The 15,811-nt window shown below is 37.3% G+C and overlaps 1 long non-coding RNA gene across 4 annotated transcripts in view; it reads left to right on the top strand.

Annotated features, from left to right (window-relative positions):
* The window catches only part of LOC144324127 (uncharacterized), a 325,737-nt gene that overhangs the window by 137,550 nt on the left and 172,376 nt on the right, over nucleotides 1-15,811 (top strand). For all 4 annotated transcript variants that reach the window (XR_013389539.1, XR_013389540.1, XR_013389538.1 and 1 more), the window contains one exon: nucleotides 9,752-10,013. This is a non-coding gene — a long non-coding RNA (uncharacterized LOC144324127). The remainder of the gene's footprint in view (nucleotides 1-9,751; nucleotides 10,014-15,811) is intronic.

Raw genomic sequence — 15,811 nt, 5'->3', positions numbered from 1 at the left:
TAGAGAGTTCTTTGGCAGGATGGTGATGTTGCTTTACTTAAGAGAATAGAAGAATGCATATGAGGACTGTTATCATTTTACTTGGGATCTTGTTGCCTACCTTTATATCTCCCAAAACTTGTTTCTTGTTTCAACTGCCAATTTTCTAACAGACATGACCATGACCCTAACTCTGAAGTTGGCAATAAGTAATTATCTATATAGTCTATTGAAGCAGTCACAAAATTAAAAATGGGTCATATTCTAAGAAGTCAGTGAAAAGCCAGATAGCTGTTTGGAATTAAGGCATAGCTATAAAAGAGCAAATAAAGTCCTTGGTCAGCCCTAAAATGCTCATTTAACACTCACTAGGCAAGTAGTGTAAGTTTTTTTTTTTTTTTTTTTTTTTTAATTTGGAATCAGAAGGAGGAAGAGAAAAATGTTTTCTTTTTTTTTTTTTTTTCTTTCTCGATTAGAGAAAAATTAGAGAGGGAGACAAACCATGACAGACTCCTAACTCTGGGAAACAAATAAAAGGTTGTCAAAGGGGAGGTGGGCAGGGGGATGGGGTAGCTGAGTGATGGGCACTGAGGAGAGCACTTGATAGGATGGGCACTAGGTGTTATATTATTTGTTGGCAAATTGAATGAAAAAAAAGTTCTTCCAAATATTTTCCCACCTTCCCTCTGTACTCCTCTCCCATCTCCTGGTACTTCTCCCCTCGTGTACCTTGATCTCATATACCCATGTTGCCTTATGTTCTTCACAAGGACATTTTATTGTGGGATGCTTCACTGCCCCACAGAGTAAAAGGTGGTGTTCCAGAATTGGCTTCTTCATCTTCTGTTCCGCTTCTCTCTCTCTTCACAAACCTTACTTATGTTTGCAGAAGAGTATGAGTGGACAATACAGGCTCAACTCTCTCAGAGGAGTTTGTGTTTTAAAAAGATGTTTGATACCTCAAATGCGTGTCCATGTAGTGGAAGTTTAGATCAATAAATTAAATGACTAGAAGATAAATAAAGCACTGAGCACGATGCCAGGAACTTCCTAAATGTTAATTCTCAAATAACTTCTCATATAACAAAGTGAAAATTTAAAAAAAAATTGCGATATGGGGAAAATATTATAATGCCCTGGGATATGTGTCCTATTTTAGATCACACGGGGAGCACAGCATCATGGTGGAAAAATGGGTGTGTGGGGGAGAAGGTAGGGGTCAGGTGACTGGATTTATAGTAGCTTTAGGTTTCTTAACAAGATGGCACTTGATGATTCTTCATATCTATTTTCTTTTTAAAAAACTTTATTTAAAACGTTTCTTAATTTAAAAAATTATATTCCTTTTATCTATTCTCCTTAAAGAAATAGAACCATGTATTATATGGCTGTTTCTTGTTTGTAACAAAATGTTTATTTTGTTTGTACTTTGGAACATCACACTGGAATGTTAAGCTGGGCCCTGGAGCCCTGGTGTTCTTCCGCATTTTGCTTATCCTTGAAGTGTCCTAAAAGCTTAAACTTCCTACACTTACTGAAACACATAGAAGTTTAAATTCCAATACACTTTGGTAGTCTTTAATAGGTTTACATGGGGATGGAAGGAGTCATTTTTATAAGTTACACCTAATTTGGAATTGTCATATATTTTGCTAATGCTTTTATTTGCTTTCTTACAAACATTAAAAAATAATCTCTGAATACCCAGGTACCCATAGTGTAACAGATTAACTTAGATCCAGTTGATTAAAAAGTCTGTGAATTGAGTGGTAGCAGTGATAGATATACTTTCAAACTCTGCGGTGTTTTTTTCTTGTGGCCATGATTCTATCTTTTGATTTCTTTAGAGGATACTCCAATGTCTCTGGATAAGTTGCATTTCCTTCTCCACAGGTTTCTTTTATGGATCTTAAGATGCTTTAAATGTATTATTAATAAGTAGCACAATTCAATATTTATGTGTCCTCCACATTATACAAGTCAGAGTGCATATTCTTTTGTATTTTCAGTTTTATAGGAAACAATTTTAATTTTTCCACTTCACTTATCCTTTCTCAACTGCCCATTGAAAAGTTCAGCCATTCAATTAAGCTTCATTCAATTTTCTATTACAAATTTCACTCTTCTTCAAAACCCTTCTTCCAAAGTCCATCATTTCTCGTGTTACTGCTCTTTCTACAGACACTCATCAATATTTGAAAGCTGCTGTATTATGAATTTTGGCCGCCTGATCTCTCCAACTTAGATATCACATCTGGTCCATTTCTAGTTATAATTGCATCTGACCCTTCTGACTTTTCAACAGTCTGGATAAAAAGAAATCTTGTATTAGTTTCATAAAAATGGTTTTACTTTGTTTTTTTTTCTTCTCATTAATAGATAACTACAAAGTACATAATAATTTCTTAGGCACCTCTAATGAGGAAACACTTTTTAGAATTCTGGGTGGTTTTTGATAGCATATATAATGAAAATCTGGAAATTAATCTAGTTAAATTTAGAATGTTGTTAGAGTAATATCTCATTTTTATCTTTTGGTTGTAATAGTGATAGTGAGGACTTTTTGTTTTCATCCCGTATAAGCTACTTTCACTTCTGAACAGCAGTCTTATTATTTTTAAAAGCTTTTAAAATAGTTACTAATAGGGCAGCCTGGTTGGCTTAGCAGTTTAGTGCTGCCTTCAGCCCAGGGTGTGATCCGGGAGACCCAGGATCGAGTCCCACGTCAGGCTCCCTGCATGGAGCCTGCTTCTCCTTCTGCCTGTGTCTCCTGCCTCTCTCTCTCTTTCTCTCTCTCTCTCTCTCCTCTGTGTATTCTCATGAATAAATAAATAAAATCTTTAAAAAATTAGTTACTAATATATGTCCATTGTAGTGAAAGAAACGGAACAAAACTAAGGAATAATTTCCTTTCCAAATAAATAATAGTTATTAAAATTTTGTTGTATAATCTTCCAAAATTTTATGGGCATAGGTATTTTTCTTTAGAAAATTAGATTATATTGTGAAAAGCAGTCTCCTTTTATTTAGAAATCTCTCAGTATTTGAATTTGTAGCACAGGTGTTATTTAAATTTCTGAGATAGAAATGACATTAAATGAGTCAGTGAGGAACTTGATTAGGGACTACGTATATAGTGTTAATATGAGGTTAGAATCACGGCAACTCCATTTTGCTTCAAGGTGTCAAAAATGAAGGCTCACTATTTACTAGAGTCTTTGGTCTTAATGTAATCTGAAGTGAAGAAATACCTAGGAAAGGTGGGCTATATAGAGAAGATGGACCGTATGCCCGTATGCTGACTATGCAGGCTTGAGCTAAATCCTTTGTAGGTGGCAAGTAGGAAAGTCCATGGCGGTAATAATATTACCAGAGAAGGTATTGGGGCAATGGATAGGGTTAATATATTTGTTCTATATTAATAGGTCTTTTAGGCTTTATTGAAAGGGACTTGCTCACCTTTATTCAGTGTAAACAGCTCCACGCATCAGTCTCATCAATATTGGAATTCTTTAGTTTTGAAGAGCACTTTGTTTACACACATCATTCACTATGGCAATCTAAAATTGATATAATTTTCTAGGTTCTACTGATTAAGGAAATTTCTGCAAAACTTCATAAAAGATTATTCTTTCCCATTAAAGATGTAGTCTACGGAGAACAGAGGAAATGAATGTGATCAAACCTATCTCATGTATGTAAATCCTTTTTCTGTAATATAAATAACTATATACATTTTTATTTTCATAATTGTCTGATGTTTATTATATCATTTGAGTAATGTAATCATTACTCAGTTGAGTAATCATAGTAATGTCACTTATGAATTCTTTTTCACAATTTTAATTCCTGTATAGTTAAGATACGGTGTTGTTATCAGTTTCCAATGTACAAGATAGTGATTCAACACTTCATACATCACCCGGTGCCCATCACAAGTGCACTCCTTAATCCCCATCACCGATTTTCCCCATCCCCCACCCGCCTCCCCTCTGGTAACCATCAATTTGTTCTCTATAGTTAAGATCTGTTTCTTGATTTGCACCTCTCTTTTTTTTCCTCCGTTGCTCCTGTGTTTTGTTTCTTAAATTCCACACATGAGTGAATTCTTATGGTATTCATCTTTCTCTGATTTATTTTACTTAGTATAATGCTCTCTAGCTCCATCTGTGTTCCTACAAATGGCAAGATTTCATTCTTTTTATGGGTGAATAATATTCCATTATATATCTATCTATCACATCTTCTTTATCCATTCATCTATTGATAGACCCACTTGGGCTTCTTCCATAATTTGTCTATTTTAAGTAATGCTACATAAACATAGGGTTGCATGTATCCCTTTGAATTAATATTTTTATATTCTTTGGGTAAATACCCAATAGCATGATTCCTGGATCATAGGGTAGTTCTAGTTTTAATTTTTAAGAACCTCCATGCTGTTTTCCAGAGTGGCTGCACCACAAGAGTTTGCAGTACAAGAGGATTCCTTTTTTTCCACATCCTTGTCAAAACCATTTTTCTTAAGTTTTTAATTTTAGCCATTCTGACAGGTGTGAGGTGATATCTTATTGTGATTTTGATTTGCATTTCCCTGATGATGAATATGCTGATATTGAGCATCTTTTCATGTGCCTACTGACCATCTGTATGTCTTCTTTGCACAAATGCCTGTTCATTTCTTCTGCCCACTTTTTAATTGATTGTTTTTTAGGTGTCCACTTATTAATTCCTAGAACTTGTGTGAGAAAAATTCTCCTATTAGTGGAGTTAGCCAGGTCTTTTACTCAATAAGAGTGGAAGTAACATGAGGCAAAATCCAGTTTTAAAAATCAGCTTTATGTGACTCTACATGGTTGTAGTTAAATAGCTTAGGACAACTTTACACATATAACTATGGTGGTGATTGACTGAAATGAACTTAATTTCCACATGACATTTACCTTCTAATTGTTCAACCTTTCACCAGTAATATTCCTTACAAATGGCAAGATTTCTAGAAGGTGCATACCTCAATGTAGATTAACTACCAGAATGTTTTTTCAGCTAAAATGTTTCTGAAATATTTGAAAATAAGAAAATATTTTAATTAATCCATCATAAAATTAGAAAATATCAATAAATAACAAATTCATCAAATTAATAGTGAAAATAGGAAACTTTTTAGAGGAAAATACACTTAAACTATAAAATTTCCTTCCCTCGTTTTAATATTTGAAAATCAGGAAATATTTCCTGCTTTAATATCTGCAAGGGAAAAATGGACTATATCACTAATTTATTTGTATAATTTTCATGATTAATGGAATTTGAGTTTACAAGAGAATACCAATTGCTGAGGTCTCTAAGGATCTCAAATGGGCATGGCTTTCCTGTCTGTTCTTTAAGGCCATTGAATTTACTGGCACCTCTGAGCTTCTGTCCTGAGTACTTCCTGAGTACCCTGGAGTTGTCAACTCAGGGCAGATTTCAGATCACCAAACCTTGCCTTGAATAAAGTATGTCTGGACCCTTCAGATTAGATGACTAGTTTTTGTAATCTTAAAAGAGAATATCTGGAAGAAGAGGGAGTCCTCAAGTTTAGAAGAGGGTCTGGAAAATTTAAACTTGTAGATAGGTAAGACTTATTGAAAATATATCATTAATGGACGTTGCTTAATGGGCCCCCTGTACGCATTTACTTCCACAAATAACATAGTGAGGTAAAGATTTTATAGAAGAGGAAACTGATGCTCAGAATAGTTAAGTGCTCTCTACATGGTTTCACAACTAGAAAGTAGCAGGATTGGATCAAATCCAGACTGAACTAAGTTCAAAACCTGGGTGCATTTCCGTGTACCTCTATTTATGAAGTGAGGAGGTATGAAAAATGGAATAGTAAATGCTCAGGATGGAGGTTATGATGCATTTATCAAAATAGAGCAAGCTTCCCTCTTTGGAGACTAGATTAACCTGAGTGTGTGTGTGTGTGTACCACCAAAAGTATAGTCACACAAAAGCATGAGTTTGTGTGAAGAAGATCCTTAGAGACCACATCTGCCAAGCAGGCTTTGGTTCATGAGTCAACGATGTTTCTATGCTGAGGCAGGGAGAGGTACCATAATGTGACAGTCTGACACCCAGATTGTTTAATTCTAGAAAACGTGGCCTAATTTGTCTAATTTTCCCTAATGCTTCCTAACTTCTATAAAGTGACTGGACTTCACAGATGAAACAGATACCAATGCTTTGAAGATGTCATTGTAAAAAACTCTTTTCTTCAAACTCTCCATCCACCAAAAGGTTTATTATTTTAATTATCCGATTGCACAGTATAAATTCTTCTGGAGAGATGGATAGAAGTGTTTAGACCTAGACAAACTATTTTTTTTTAAGTGTGAGACAGAAACTAAGTTCCAAAAAAGAAGTTGACTCACAGGTTCACCTTCAGGTAATCCCACCATCAGCATCTAGCTCTGCCATGCAAACTGAGAGCACTATTCATCTTGTTGATGCTACTTCTGCCTTGAAACTTCTGCTTGTGCTTTGAGATGAGCCTTACTGGTCAGATAGCAATTCGGTTAAATGAATTCAATTTGTCTCTCACTCTACAGGCCTTACCTAATTTCATTCTCCACAGGGAGGGAATTCTGGTAGGGGCACTTTTGTAGCTTTACCAAAATGTCTGGCAGAAGAAATTTCCATCCCTAGACTGAGGAAGAAGGTCAAAAGGACAATGGTCAGTTGTGTTCAGAAGAGATTAATGACTATGCATCTGGTTTGGTGCAGAACAAATTCTCTCACTGAGTGCATACCAAGATAAGAGGGTAAGGAGAGCCTCTGTCCTCTTGTGCATATCTGGAATAAGAATTCAGACATTATATATAGTCTTTAATAAAGAATGATTTGCAACTAATTCACCCAAATCCTTCAGAAGCGTTGACTGATTAACTTAGAATCCACCTGCCCGGAATGCTTGTAGGTTTAGTTTTATTCCAAATAATAAACGTTTGAAATCAAAAGAATAAATTGCTTTGTTAATGCAACAGAGTTTTTAGGGGTATAGGCATTTTCCTATATAATATACCTGGCTGGTGTCTCCCAGTAATAAAAAGCAAATTTCGTGGAACCTCTAGACTGTAATTTCTCTGTTCATTTTCCCATTTCACTCTGATTTGGGGTTTTGATATATCAGGGATCAAATTGGATGTAGTTGAACTTATTACTGTAGTAATATCAAATAGATAGGTGACTTTAATTGTACATTTTCTTTTTCTTAAATACTTATTACATCTTTGCCTGAGTTTCCCAAACTGGGTGCCTGTGTGCCCTGGTACACTGCAGTAAATTTATAGGGGTGCCTCAGCATATTTTAGATATTTGAAGAAAACAGCAATACTCAACATCTGTTGGATACTTCATAAACTATCAAAACAAGGTAGTTTACAGTTTCAACTTTAGCTTGTATTCATTTTAGAAAATTATTTCCTATCTTTGTAAACCAGTGGTTGCTATGACAAAAGATAAGCACCCTGGGGGGAAATCGCTGTGAGGCAGTGTTGGAGGAGGTCATCGAGAATTTGTGACTACTAGTTAAGCATGAGCTGGACCCAGGCAATTGGAAGCTCTTCATCCCATTCGCTGTCCTCGGAATGGACATTCCATCCAGCACTCCCACACTAGGAGCTGTTTTAAAGAGATGGCCTTGTGAGAGAGAATGAAGTGTTGTTGAGACCATCTGGACAGTTAATGTGACTAAACCCAGTTACGATCTCTACATAAAATGTTAAGATTCTGGTGGGCGGTTGCAGAGATCTACTTATCTTGAGGCCATTCAAGACAAGCCTCATTAAGTTCCCTTATTTATTAGAACCATCGGAGTGGTCTGCCTCTTTCGTTGGTCTTGCCTTGACCTCCGTACGTGGGGGCAAGTTTGTGAACCAACAGCAGGAAATGAAGATGGCAGAGTCTGGTCTGACTTCAAAGTTTGAGAAGCTGTGTAATGCCCATGAAGTGCACATCTCATATTGGCAAATGTGGAAATACTATTTTTTTTTAAATTTGAAGTTACATGTATTACCAAGATACTAGCCAATAGAATCCAACAGTACATTAAAAGGATTATTCACCACAACCAAGTGGGATTTATTCCTGGGCTGCAGGGGTGGTTCAGCATCTGCCAATCAATGTGATACACTCTATTAATAAAAGAAAGGACAAGAACCATATGATCCTCTAAACAGATGCAGAAAAAGCATTCGACAAAGTACAGCATCCTTTCTTGGTTAAAACTCTGCACAGTGTAGAGATAGAGGGAACATTCCTCAATATCATAAAAGCCATATATAAAAAGCCCACAGTGAATATCATTTTCAAAGTAGCATTAACTTCACTTGGGAACTTGTTAAAAATGCAGAACCTCAGGCCCTACCCAAGACCTATGGAATCAGAATCACTTCTTCACAGAATGTCCAGGAAACTACCTGAGGCATATGGGTCAGAGTCTCAGCTCTCAAGGGGGCTCCAAGATCTCATAGACCTGAAACCAGTAAAGCTTGATGTTAAAAGAGCAGGCTGGTGCTTGCTGCAGACTGAGTGTCATGATGATATAGAGATGAGAAAAAGAATATGTAGCTTGCAAATGCCTAGGAAGGCTTCCTAGAGGAGGTAAGCCTAACACTGAAAATCGGAGGACAGGAACATGACCAGGATGTGGACTCTCACCACAGCTGTTCAACATAGTACTAGAAGTCCTAGCCTCGGCAATCGGACAACAAAAAGAAGTTACATGTAATATTTTTTTCAAATGTTTACTAAGTTGTTAGAACATAAATATTTGTTGAGTCCTCTGGACCTAACCTCAATAAATGGAATGGTTAGATATTTCTTTAGGCTTAGTGGTGCCATGAAATTACTGGGATATGAAGAGCTCTGTGAATCAAGTAATTTTGGGGTCCTTTGATCTATGCCAACAATATGGTGACATATGGGAACAAAATATCTGATGGAGGAAAAAGAGTTTGGAGTCTTGGTTTCTTATTAACCTTACCATCATTTTTTCTTGTAAGATTAGAAAATTCATGTTAATATTCTAATCAAAGACCAAGTTAGAAAATTATACCTCTCTTTACACGTTATTTAACTGATGAGGAGTGATACAATGTCAGCTATGTAATAAGCATTCAGAATGTTTGTGGGATGAATTAATGAAAGTGTATGAATTATTTCTAAGCACAAAGTAATTGTTCCAAATGATCATTAAACTCTTTTCAGTTGTCCTTAGATTAGCTTTTAGAATCAGAATATCCCAAAGCATGCAGGCATTGTTCAAGTAACTGAGATTAAACAAATAACCTGTGTTTTCTATGTTATTAGCATATTGTTTTGATGGTGAAGAAACAGGTACCTTGTGTCTGTCTTCACCTTATGCCAAAAGAAATGCTATCTTATGTCTATGGAAAAGTGCTGATTTCATCTGCTCCTGTGGAAGAGGAAACAATATGAAAATATACATTGAAAATAAAAAGTATTGCATACAGGGCATCAGAATGCAAATTAGGCAAAAAAATGTAAATTAAAAGTATGCCCCATTAATAATTTTTTTGTTGGTTAGACTCTAAGATGGCCCCCAGGGATCTCCACCTCCTGGTATTTATGTCCTTCAGTTTTTTCCAACCATTAAGCATAAGCAGCATCTGTGACTAGCTTCTAAACAACGCAATATGGCAAAAGTGATGGGATGCTACTTTTGTGCTACTTTTCCTTAAGATTGTAACTTCTGTCTTCCTTGTAGACTCTCAAGAGATTTTCTTCCTTGCTGGCTTTGATGAAATAAGCTGGTATATGGAAAGTCCCAGGTGAAAGGAATTGAGGGTGACCTTGCCAACAAGGAACTGAGTCCTAGAAACCGCCGTGTGAACTTGGAAACAGATCCTACCCCAAGGTGCTTCACGTAAGATCCCAGCCCTGACTGACAAGCTGCTGGCAGCTTTGTGAAAGACATGGAAGCCACAGGCCTGGAAAAACCAAACCAAGATTCCTGACCCATAGAAATTGTGAGTAAATAAATGTCTGGTTTAAAAATATTAAGCTTGTGACAATATTACTATATAGCAAAAGGGAACTAATATATGTATATTTCCAGAATATCCACAAGTTGAATCACAATATATAGGCTCTCTGGCATTTCACCTTAGTTATTCTTTGAAGAAGGATGCATTTTATTTTATTTTATTTTATTTTATTTTATTTTATTTATTTAATTTTTTTAGAAGGATGCATCTTAATGTAAAGTAACAAAAAAGAAAGAAGAAAGAAAATTCTTAGGAAATACACTATTTTCCTATTTTTCTTAATATTTTTTGGACAGCAATACTATTTACTAGTGATATGGGAGAGAATGAACTTTCACTTTGCTCTCTAATCCTACATTGACCTCTAAATTCTCATTCTTCCATATTTCTTGCTACAAGTGTATCTAATTAGTGATACTCATCTGGGAGAGATTTTGCAACTGGTACTCCCCACCCAGGGGTTTAGGTAATGTCTGGAGGTATTTTTGGTTGTTACAACTGGAAGGAGGGAGAGGGTATTATTAGTGTTTAGTGAGTAGAAGCCAGGGATATTGCTAACCATACTATAGTGCTCAGGAAAATATCCACATCCCCCGCGCCCCGCCAAGAAAGAATTGTTTGACTCAATGTATCAGTAGTGCTCAGGTTAAGAAACACTGATCTAAATCCTATTCTTCAGTAGTGCATATTAAGAATAAGGTAATTTATTTATTTTTATTTTTAAAAAAGATTTATTTATTTGAGAGAGGGAAAGTGTGGGAGCAGGAGGGGGAGAGGGAGAGAGAATCCCAAGCCGACTCTTTGCTGAGCATCGGCCCGACATATGGCTCAATCTCACAACCCTGAGATCACGACCTGAGCTGACGCCAAAAATTGGACACTTAACTGATTGTGCCCCCATAATAAGCTAATTAAAAAATTTTTTTTAAGTAGGCTCCATGACCAACATGGGGCTTGAACTCACAACCCAAAGATCGAGAGTCGCATCGTCTACCACTGAGCCAGCGAGGGACCCCCAACAATAAAGTAATATTTTTAATCTTCAGTTGTTCAGCTCTTGAGTTTATTTATGGTTAACTGTAGATTTTGCTGGGAAGAGAATGAAATGATTATCAGGGTCCCTACAATGCTGTCAAGGAGTGACCAGAAGACTGGAGGAAAAGCAGGAGAAGATGTGTCAAGGAACCCAGGAGGAGAGTATGTGTAAGAGGGAGAGGCCATCATGATTATTAAGTGCTTTCCCTGAGGCCGAGACAGGCAGAACCGGAAAAGAATTGTTCAGATTTAACATCTGTGACTTCCCTAATGACCTTCAGAGGCATCTGGGTTAGAAGATGAAACCAGAGCAGATTCCCTTGAGGAGCAAATGAATATTGAAGAAGTGGAAGCAGTCAGATGGTTTCTGTGTCTGGTTGTTGAGGGGAAACACCAGAGCAGACCATAGCTAGAGGGGGGGCGGGAAAGGGGGAGGATGAACACATGGGGGTAATAAAACGGAGCAGCCAGGAGACAGGGGATGCCTGAGGAAGAGTCACAGAAGGGCAAATGTCTGAGGTAAGGGCCCTGAGGAGGTCTAAGGGAGAGGAAATCCAAAGCACAGTCAAAAGCATTGAATTTGCTCAGGAGAAGGGCTTTCTCTTGGGAGTGAGGAAGGGGGTGGGGTGGGAGGGGGAGAAAGCCTGCAGATGCCAGTGGGTTTGTATAGCAGAGGCCTCCTAGAGTTGTGGGGAGGAGGGAGAGGCGGCCGCTGCAGACCTCCCTTCGCAGCTTCCTCTCTGACTTGCTGAACTTCACCCTGCAGCCACTTCCTGAGACCTCAGAGGGAAAAAGGTGGTTGGGGGAGGGAGCCTGAAAGCCCCCTGAAAATTGAAATCCAAACCCAGTGGGGGAGAGAGAGTCAAAGAAGAGCCGTTCCATTAGCCTCGCTTTTCTTATTTTCTTTCTTTCCTCCAATTTGGCCTTACATTTTTTTTTTTAATTGAAATATATTTGACAGGTGGTACTGTGTGAGTTGAAGGTTTACCTACCACCTGTCGATCTGATACATTCATGCATTGCAGGGTGATTGCCATTGTAGTAGCCAGTACCTCTAGCACCTCACGTAGTTACCCTTTCTTTTTTGTGGTGGACGGGATAATTGAGATCTAACCTCCTAGCAGGTCTGACGTTTACGGATACAATATTGTCGTCTACTACAATCACTGTACTGTACATTGGTCTTCAGGACTGGCTTATCTACTAGTTGCAAGTTGGCCTTACCTTCTTTATACGGTTTCTGAATAATTTCTGGGAGGGAGAAATCTGGTCACTCACCTCTGCAACTGAGTCAGCCTAGAAATTTCAGGCTCTCACATTCTGTTGTCCCCAGACTGTCCTCCAGATGTCAGGTAAAGGTCAGCAGGGAGGGATGGGGGCCCTCTTGCTTCCTACTTCTTTCTTGCCTCTCTGACCAAATTTCTAGAATCATTATCACGTGTGTCAGGTTTTTCTTCAAAACTTAACATTTCCCATGCGTGGTGTGAAGTAAGCCTGCTGCCTTCCCATTACTGCCGAGAGTTCGGTACCTTAGCTGAGAACCCATTTTAGACTTGGCTGCATCATTTCTAGTGCCTAGATTTTGGCAAACAGCATCTCTTTCACCAGTGCTTCAGAAAGCGTGATCACTAAGTGAGATGTTGTTTGCATCCCAAGCTGTTGGAATTTCCACGAGTACTTGAATGGCCCATAGAGACAACGGGATGGAACATTTGGAATAGAGAGCATCCTGGGGTGCCCAGAAAAGGGTGGCCCTCAAAGCATCCACCTGCTTCGCTTCCTTCTAAGAATGCCTTGAGAATACTTTGCTTCACTGACTTGAGTTTTTTTTCTGAAATGCTTCAAGTACTCACCTCTAGCCACAGGCCCTACCACAGAGGAAGCTTGGATGTTTTATTTGAGCATCTCTCATTCCTGCAAAGGTTTTAAAGTTATTTTACCCACTGGTAAAGGTAATAAACAGTGATATTCAGATAGTGCACATTTAAGCTTGCCTTTCCTCACTACATAAAAGCACATGCTAATGGTCGCTGGATAATTAAAATTAAACCACATTCAATAGATAAACAAATTAAAGTAGAGCAAACTGTGTACATGCCTCCCTAAACAGCACGCACATTGTCAGAAAGGGCAGCTCTAATTATTCAAGGATATAGCAGAGCTATTGAAGGAGCTATTGATTTTTTTTAAGATAAGAAGCTGTCTTCAGTATTAATGGGTAGTATTTGTTTACAGGCCAAATTCTCTGTAATACTCGAGGAATTAAAAAGGAAACTGGATCAAAGCTACCTAAACTTTACACACTAATCAGGACTCACCAATCAATAGATCACGATCGCCATTATATTTAACATTTAGTTTTAATTACAAACTAATACATGAATTTATTTCCTTTGTAAATATTAATATATTTCTAACCATTCCCAGATATTCACCCTTTCTTCCGAGGTAATACCAATAGGTTTGGTGTGGACACTTCAGATGGTTTCTAATGAATTTTAAATACATTTACATGTATTTACCCATACATATTTTACAATGTTGTATTGTGGATTTTTTTGTTTGATGAATTGTTTTTTGGTGTCTAACATAAATGAGATTGTTCTATACATACCTTTCTCTAAATTGCATTTATCATTCAATAATACGCCTTAGTGATTTTTAGTAATGGTACATAGAACTCTATCTCAGGATTTCCCTCCATTTTATTTCCTTTCTCTTTTTAATATATTTGTATCAAAGCAATAAATGCCTTTGATTAAAAAATCAAAAGGTCTGAGAAAGGTGGATAATAAGATGCAACATTCTGCACCATGGTCACCATTCCACTTGTCAGAGGCAACCACTCTGAGCAGCTGCCTGTGGTTATTAACTCCCGATGTCTAAATAATTCATGCCTGGATCATTAGTAATTGGTTATCAGTTCAGACACTATACTGATTTCCTGCTTGATGGAATATGGTCACCCTTACTCACACGTTAACACCTTTTCTCCCCATCTTTCCCCAATATGGCCCTAACATTACATTTAGTTTCTCTGTTAGACTCTTTTATATATAATAAAGTACTTACACCTTTATGTTGCTGCCTCTCCCTTCAGTTTTCCTTGTCTTTTCACTCTTTCAAAATTTACTTCAACTTATTTCTGTGTGCAGTAAGACTGGTAGGTTAGCAGGGATGGCTTCACAGGACCCCTGACTCAGAAGGGCGCCACCTTTGGTTTAATATTCTGTGTCCCTTGTGTTGAAATGATTAATAATTTTTTCTTTGAATTTGTGTTTTGTAACTCAAGTTCAGTGGGGTACTGGTGCATACGTAGAGGCTTATAGCATCAGTTCAAGGGGTCCCACCTCCTTCCCAGGACACGTTTTCTGAGTCACAACTTTATGCCCTGTGGACCCCAGCTTCACGCACCTTGTCATGGTCTGGTGATCCTTGGTACCTAACCCTCGTGACAGTGACTGGGTTGTATGTATGCATACTATGTGTGTGCGAGGTGGGGGTTGGAGGGTGACAAGTAGGGGGCATCTTTCATTGTTGCCCACGATCACCAGAGGATTCCTGGGCATAGATGTGGGGAGGGTTGGGGTTAGGCATATACCCTAGATAGCTCCATAGTGCCGACTTAGGCAACTTTGTAGGGGGCATTTCAGCAAAGTGAGTTGGGAGTGCTTCTTGCCCACCGACTATCGGGGAATTTAGCGCATCTCAGCATAGGGGTTACAGTTTTTTTTGCCACCTGTTCTTCCTGGACCTTCCCTGCCCCTGGACTTGAATTCTAATTTACACTGGGTCTCCCAAAGTACGTAGTCAGCCCTGAGTGTAGATAATGAGATAATGAGATAATGAGAAAAGGAATCACTATGTCATTATGTCTTTAAAACTTAAATGTACACCTTACTAGGTTCTCCAAAGCGGTTGCTCTTATTTGAGTTACTACTAGAATTCTTCACACGTTTACCTCAGTTGTTAACATTACTATTTAAAAAAATTTGGCCATTCTTATGATTGGAAAATGGCCTCCTATTGTTTTACATTATCTTGCTTTACATTACCTTGTTTTACATTACCCAGCAAACTTAACTACCTTTTCATATATTAATCAGCCTTTTGTATGAATATTTTGTGTTCAATCCTTTGTCTTTTTCTTTGTGGGCTGTGTATTTGTGTGTATATATGTATGTGTGTATATATATGTGTGTGTGTGTGTTTGTATATGTAGCTAATATTTGCCAGACAGTGTTTTAAGTTAAAGTATATTAACTCATTTCATCATTGCAGTAACATTGCAAGTTAATGACTTACCATCCTCATTTTACAGATGAAAAAAATTAGGTTACTGAGAGGCTAAGTAATGTGAAAGAGCTGATGCAGCTAGCAACTCTTTATTTGTTGTAAACATTTTCTCCCTATTTTTGATTTGCATTCTACCTTTATTTATTCTTTTGTCTCACTGAAAATTTAAAATATTGATCTTAAAACATTTATCAAATGTTTTTAATGTCTTTTGGTATTTCATATATTTTTAAAAAGCTTTCCAAATCTGAAGTCTATATACATTTACTATTAGATTTCTAAACATATCTATATAATTCTGCTTTTTTAATTGAGATTTTAGATTAATCTTGAATTTTTTTGTGAAAATTTTTACTTTTTTTTAAAAAAGTGAAATGTAAATCGTTCCTATAGTTCATCTTTTTTGAATAGTCTACTTTTCACCCAATGATTTAAATGATGCCCATGTC

This window comes from Canis aureus, chromosome 11 (assembly GCF_053574225.1).
Source record: "Canis aureus isolate CA01 chromosome 11, VMU_Caureus_v.1.0, whole genome shotgun sequence".
NCBI classification, from domain to species: domain Eukaryota; kingdom Metazoa; phylum Chordata; class Mammalia; order Carnivora; family Canidae; genus Canis; species Canis aureus.
Note: the sequence above shows the minus strand (reverse complement) of the source record. Positions and strands in the feature narration are given on the sequence as shown.